The sequence below is a fragment of the Poromitra crassiceps genome (genome assembly GCF_964638095.1).
Source record: "Poromitra crassiceps genome assembly, chromosome: 2".
NCBI classification, from domain to species: domain Eukaryota; kingdom Metazoa; phylum Chordata; class Actinopteri; order Beryciformes; family Melamphaidae; genus Poromitra; species Poromitra crassiceps.
Genome location: NC_139624.1, coordinates 71878252 through 71884844, shown reverse-complemented (window position 1 = coordinate 71884844; position 6593 = coordinate 71878252).

The window sequence follows — 6593 nt, the reverse complement described above, 5'->3', positions numbered from 1 at the left end:
TAATATGCTTACCTATTTCATTTCATTAGACATAAAAGTAATCTAATCTACACAGGCTTCCTGCAAGAAAAACGTTCACAAAAATGTTAAATTCAGCTATAATTGTCTCCGCCTCATTTTTTTAATCATAACATTTAAATTACAATTTAATTTTGTGGTTTTATTTTCAGCCATTTTGGACATTAATATTTAGTCTACTGTCAATGATCAGTTCCTTCCTCCATCTTGGCTCTTCCACTGTGAAACAAAAACCTGATTAAGGATGAAATTTTATAATAAATGCACATTAATTATTTATCCAGTGAAGTAATATAAGTTAGAGGCTTATTGTCTTAAAGCAATAATGCACACACGGTAAGCTATTTCTTAAAAGGGTAATTAGGCAAGTTTGCTTGTGACCAAATGAAGCGTTGGCCGCTCGGCTAACGAGTAAAGAGTGGTGATGAGGGTAATGAGTTCGGATCAGGTGTCTTCTGACCGGTGGCCTCACTCACACACTGGACCAGACAGTCAATAACACCAAGCCCTTGAAGGCCTCTAACGCCTGCATGGACTGGATTGCACTTCCATGCACATATACCGCCATCTACTGGGCAGAGACAATACATGCCATGTAGTTCTTACTGTACAGGCAGTTACAGTAGCCTATAGTGTAATATACTATTTTTTCCCCCCTCCACAAGCTGCAGAATATATTCAGAGATGTATTTCACAATATACACAATCTATCTGTTCATAACTAACATTCATTAAAAATATATTTTTACACTGGAATTGCATTTTCTTCCTATGGGAAGATAACATATTGATTATCTAAAAAGAATTGGCCACTCAGAGTATTTTTAAATGAATCTAATCAACATCTATATAAACATTGTTGGCTAATTTTTGCACATCTTCAAAAATATTTGTTGATATACCCTGAAAATGCTGTGACCCCCCCCCCCCCCTCCCTTTCCATATAGGGTTGAATGGAAAGGAATGTGTTTGATAACTTCTCATGATTCCCAAACAACTATATGATGAACTTTAAGAACTTCCCTGACAAAAAATGCTAAATTTAAAAATGTGTATTTGGATCTATTCCTGATCCTCCAGGACAAAACACTGTACCCGCACAGAATATTTCAGTTGGAGGCGAAGGGGCTTGCTGAATGGTGCAGCAGATACTGTTACTTTCGCCTTGTTCTTAATGAATCTTCAGGGTCCATTCAAATCTGTCACTATGCTTGGTGGACTGTGTATCCTTATAGGAACTCAATCTTCACTCGAACGTCTGTGCTTTCCACCGGCGACCCCACCTCACCCTCTGGGCTGAGACAGCAGCAACGGGCCTTAGAAACCACATAAATACGCCAACAAGCCTGCAGGTGTGTGTGTGTGTGTGTGTGTGTGTGTGTGTGTGTGTGTGTGTGTGTGTGTGTGTGTGTGTGTGTGTGTGTGTGTGTGTGTGTGTGTGTGTGCGCGCATGTGTGCGTATGTGTGCGTGCGTGTGTGTGTGTGTGTGTGTGTGTGTGTGTGTGTGTGTGTGAGAGAGAGTGCATGCGTGCGTGCGTGCGTTGTTCCTGCCTGAACTCAGATCCCTCCCAGGGTCTATGTGGTGGAGTCCGGCCTGGGACACGGGACCCTAGGGTGGCGTAAACTCTACCTGTGCTTGACACGGTTCATAAAATGATCAATAATAATCATAAGTCAAAGTTACAGCTCCTATACGGCGGGAGTAATTTGTTAATATTGCAGCCCGTGGGAGTGTTTGTTACTGTTCCCCGTTGCCCTTGTAAGAACCAAGGCACTCTGTCTTTCTTTCTTTTTGGACAACTTTTCTCCAGCTTCACACAACCTCCCATTAATTGGAGTCCAGCTCTTGTACACACGCCCTATAAAACACACTTACACTTCTTCTGGTCCACTTTCCCCCAGCCTCACCTCTGACTGGACTCCCACAATGTCAGAACTTTCACAAACCTTGCCCAGATTTCCTCCAACAACATCAACTCTCAAACATCTTTGGCGCAAATTATATAGTCTGCGTTTCCTCTGGCAAGGGGCAGCGTGCAAAATAAACTCCCTCTAATTGTGATGCCATGACCATCTTCTACCCTGACTGTTATTTAACTTGGCTGCTGCCCGGGGCCTTGTGGTCTGAATCCGAATAGCGCAGTAGTGGGTGTGAGAGGGGGGGGGGGGGGACACATTATTATTCCCCGCTGCCCGCTACACTGCACATGCTAATAAGGGAGGACCACTGGGATGTTTTGTGAAACGGGGGTTGGGGGGAGAGACGGTGATGTCACCGCTGTGTTTTATCTGAGTTGGGATCTGAGCAGGGTGTAGTTTCCTCCCCTCTGAAGGGAATGGTAGTGGCTCTGGGGCCTGGGACTGAACCCTTTGGCTTTGCCAGGGAGCCTGTTTAAGGAGATTACTCAGTCACCACACCTTTGTTGCATTATGGGCCAGAGTGAAAAGCCGCGGCCTGCGGACGTCCCAGGGAGACCCGGTACCGATAGCCTCTTGACACCCAAACCAAACGCAGACAGACAGACAGGCAGGCAGGCAGAAAGACAGACAGGCAGACAGACAGACAGACAGACAGGCAGACAGACAGGCAGAAAGACAGACAGGCAGACAGACAGACAGACAGGCAGACAGACAGACAGACAGACAGGCAGACAGACAGACAGACAGGCAGACAGACAGGCAGAGAGACAGACAGACAGACAGACAGACAGACAGGCAGACAGGCAGAGAGACAGACAGAAAGACACACAGACAGACAGACAGACAGACAGACAGACAGACAGGCAGACAGGCAGAGAGACAGACAGACAGACAGGCAGCCAGACAGACAGACTTCTGTGTTTTCATCCTCTATGAGGAAGCCAACTTTTAACGGTGTGCAGGGAAGGGAAGTAGGAAGTGCACCCCCTGGGGGAAGTGCCGCTTGCAGTTGCAATGACAGGAGTTTCCCTGTTGACCTGTGCACAGGGCCGATTTTACCAACGGGCTTACCGGGGCTGAAGCCCCGGGGCCCGGGACATCAAGGGGCCCAATTTTTTTTTTTTTTTTTTTTTTTTTTTTTGCAATAATTGAATAACCATGTGTGTGTGCACTGTAATAATAACAGCAATAATAAATACTGAATAATAATAATAAAAGTGCTTGTTGTGACATCTCAGTGGCAATGTTTTCTTTCCAATCAGGCTGTTTATGAAAGAACATGATGGCTAAACCTACAGTTTGTGTTTGTAAGTTAGAATGCTGACAGGAGAGCAGGTGGTGACATGAAAGTTAGTGAGAAAAGGAGAAGATACTGAATAATGACATCACAACAGTATAATCCTAATGTTGATTTAAAATGAGATATTCCTTTAAATACGACTAAAAAAGGTTAAAAAAAAACACTCACATTTTTTCCGGCGGCGCCCGTTGGGGGCCCTGCAGAGATGAATAGCCCCAGGGCCCATGAAGTGTAAAATCGGCCCTGCCTGTGCACGTTATCACATGAAGCCGCAATGCTAACACGTGATTGGAGTTTACTCAACTCAACTTTATTTTTTTGATGATCCCTCAGCAAAGCATCACACCATTTTTTTTATGACAAATTCAAGAGATCAGATAAAAAGAATGATTAGCTTATTAGGCTTATTCATGGTGAGCTTATTAAGCAATATACAGGAAATACAACATTTGATTACAGAATGAGGAAACAGAGTGACTCAACCTTTGCTCGTTAACCCACAATTTTCATGTGTGCAAGCAAACCTGTGAAGCCGAAGACAAATTTCCACATTGTGGACAACAATAAATTGAATTGAATTAACCGACATCCTCATTTCAAATGGTATAACCAAAGTCCTTGTTTGACAAAGTGCTAGCACTTACATCAGTGGTCCTGAAATGTTTTCTAATCAAGAACCCCTGAACTGACCAACATTGGAGCACGCTGGACCCCCCATTTGATAGGATTCTGTCCCAGCGTCCCCCATCTTATAAGATTGTTGCTTTTAGATGTTATTACAGAAAGTGTAGGAAACACATGACCAAAATAGTCATACATTCTGTCATTGTGTTACTTATGGATGCATGTTTGCTGGGGACCACCTGGAACCCCCTGGTGGTCCCCGGACCCATTTTTACTGTAGAACCATGGCTCTACACCAGTGATACTCAACTTGCGGCCCGGGGGCCAGATGCGGCCTGCGACAGGGTGCAGAGTGGCCCTCCTGACCATTTTCTAATAATTTCACGTTAGTTTTTATTGTGTGAAATAAAGTTTGACTGAGCTCCAGCTAAATTATCAAATACCGCCGTCTGCTCGCTACCCAGGCACTTATGTATGTACTTAACTAACTTAACCTAACTAACTATCGGGTGTGCACAACATTGTCAGACTAAACTCCAGCTGAGACGCCAAAAACCTACAATCCGCTACAGAAAAAATTATATTGTTTGTTTATTAACTGGCCCCTGGCAGGGGCCAGTTAATAAACAAACAATATACATTTTGGCCTCCTATAATTTCATGAAAGTGGCCCCCGGGCAAAGCAAGTTGAGTATCCCTGCTCTACATCCTCCATATCTTTAGAGATATAAAAGCGATGAATTTATAGTAATTACTTTTTTTTTCTTTCTTCAAAACGAATATGCAGTGTGAAGGAATTAACCCCTTCAGATCATCATGCCTATAATACTCGCTCACACATGGCATAAGCAGATTAGAGGCGTGCCTACATACGCATGCATGGAGCCAAACCATGGCCTTGTTACCCGCATGGTGAGGAGAGGAGGAGGAGGAGGAGGAGGAGGAGGAGGAGGAGGAGGGGGTGTCCTGTGGGAGACTCGGGCTGGCTGATCCTGGTTGGTATAGGCGGGGGCGGCGGCATGGAGAGCCTGCTTTTATTGCCCCTGATAAAAGCGTCCTCCAGGGTAATGCGGCGGGCAGTTGCCCCGTTTCATGCCCTGCTGCCACAGCACTGCGAGAGAATCACACATCGCCGTTTCTCACAGCGCCCTGTCCCCTCTCACTCGGGCCCAAAACGCCTTTTATGGACGTCCCCCCCAAACCCCCCCCCCTCCTCGTTGGCTGCAGATGGGTTAAATATGACATCAAAGCGTCTTTAATGTTTCACAGTGCCTCTCACGTTTCTCCTCGGTATCAAGTTCAAAACTGGTGCAGGCTGCATTTTTACACTAGATTTACTGGATCAATGTGCATAATCACATTAGCACTGGCTTAACGTATAACAAATTTCACCGTACCAGCATCAAAGACCTGACCTCTTGTTCTAATCGGGCATGGCATCTTTTGCCCCGGCCCGAGATCTGTGGGCTCTTCTGATACTGGGCCCAAACAGAACTTTGTCAAGGGGGTGATAAGCTGGCGAGTACGCGGCCCAGAGAGCCGTTTTGTGAGAGAAAAACATTTGTCCCCCCATCCATAGTCAAACAGTTACAGATGCCTGCAGAGTTTTCATGGCTCATATCGATGGTCCTGTCTCTCTCTGTGAGCTCTATAAGAAGACTTGTTTCCTATATTGTTTGTGTTTCTCACTGGGTTGTAGCTGTAATCAGCCGGGGATCTGACAAGATCCCACCATGCTGCACACAACACAGAGATCTTTCATTTTGAATGGAGCAGGGGAGGTGGTCCTTTTTTTATTTATTTTTCAGTAAAAAAATACATAGTAATGTATTATCTCCTGAGAGCAAATATTCTTTGCAGGACAGTCATCATCACTCAGCACTTCTTGGACTCGGCCAGCAGGCCTTCAGCGAGTAATACAGATTAGCAAAAGATTCAAACAGACAAACTGCAGACAAACTAGAATTGATGGCTTCCACTGAGCCACTCTGGGAACAGGCCATGACGTCAACACAAAAACATGCTGGGGTTCCACTGGCCAGGTTAATCAAGACAAGCTTGCCCTTCTATAAGAGGCAGGCATGTGTGTGTGTGTGTGTGTGTGTGTGTGTGTGTGTGTGTGTGTGTGTGTGTGCGTGCGTGCGTGCGTGTGTGTGTGTGTGTGTGCATGCTTGCGTGTGTGTGTGCGCGCGTGTGTGCATGCGTGCATGCGTGTGTGTGTGTGTGTGTGTGTGTGTGTAGGTGCGTGCGTGCGTGTGCGTGTGTGTGTGTGTGTGTGTGTGTGTAGGTGTGTGTGAGTGTGTGCACGTGTGTGTGTGTGTGTGTGTGTGTGTGTGTGTGTGCGTGCGTGTGCGTGTGTGTGTGTGTGTGTGTGCGTGTGTGTGTGTGTGTGCGAGAGAGAGAGCCCATTTCTCATTCATAAATATGCAATCTTATTTAAGGGCTGATTGTATTTGCCATACATAGACTGTATGCATGAAGTCTCTGCCCATATCCCTCTGCCCAGCACAGCATAATAAACAGGAACAGTCCATAATCCATCATCCTGTGCTCTGTGGGAGCATGCCCAACACAAACATGGCTTCTGTTTTCTATCTATGTGTGTGTGTGTGTGTGTGTGTGTGTGTGTGTGTGTGTGTGTGTGTGTGTGTGTGTGTGAGAGAGAGAGAGAGAGAGAGAGGGGAGAGAGAGAGACACACACACACAGAGAGAGAGAGAGAGAGAGAGAGAG